We start from the raw sequence: 292 nt of genomic DNA on the forward strand, positions 1-292 counted from the left end.
ACACACACACGCATCCCGCCCCCCCTCGCCCCGCCCCCTCCCCACCCGTCCCTCTCACCCCGCCCCTCTCGCCCCGCCCCCCCTCGCCCCGCCCCCTCCCCACCCGTCCCTCTCACCCACAAATACCCCGACCAAGTGACTCACAGCGACTCGAGCTTTGGCAGATGACTCATGAGCGAATCGAAGTCCGAGATGAGGTTCGTGGTCAGGTCAAGGTCCACCAGCGAGGTCAGGCCTTCGAGGGCATCCGGGGTCAACTCCTTCAGAGCGTTGTTCATCAGAAACCTAAGTA

This window comes from Penaeus monodon, chromosome 27 (genome assembly GCF_015228065.2).
Source record: "Penaeus monodon isolate SGIC_2016 chromosome 27, NSTDA_Pmon_1, whole genome shotgun sequence".
Classification (NCBI taxonomy): domain Eukaryota; kingdom Metazoa; phylum Arthropoda; class Malacostraca; order Decapoda; family Penaeidae; genus Penaeus; species Penaeus monodon.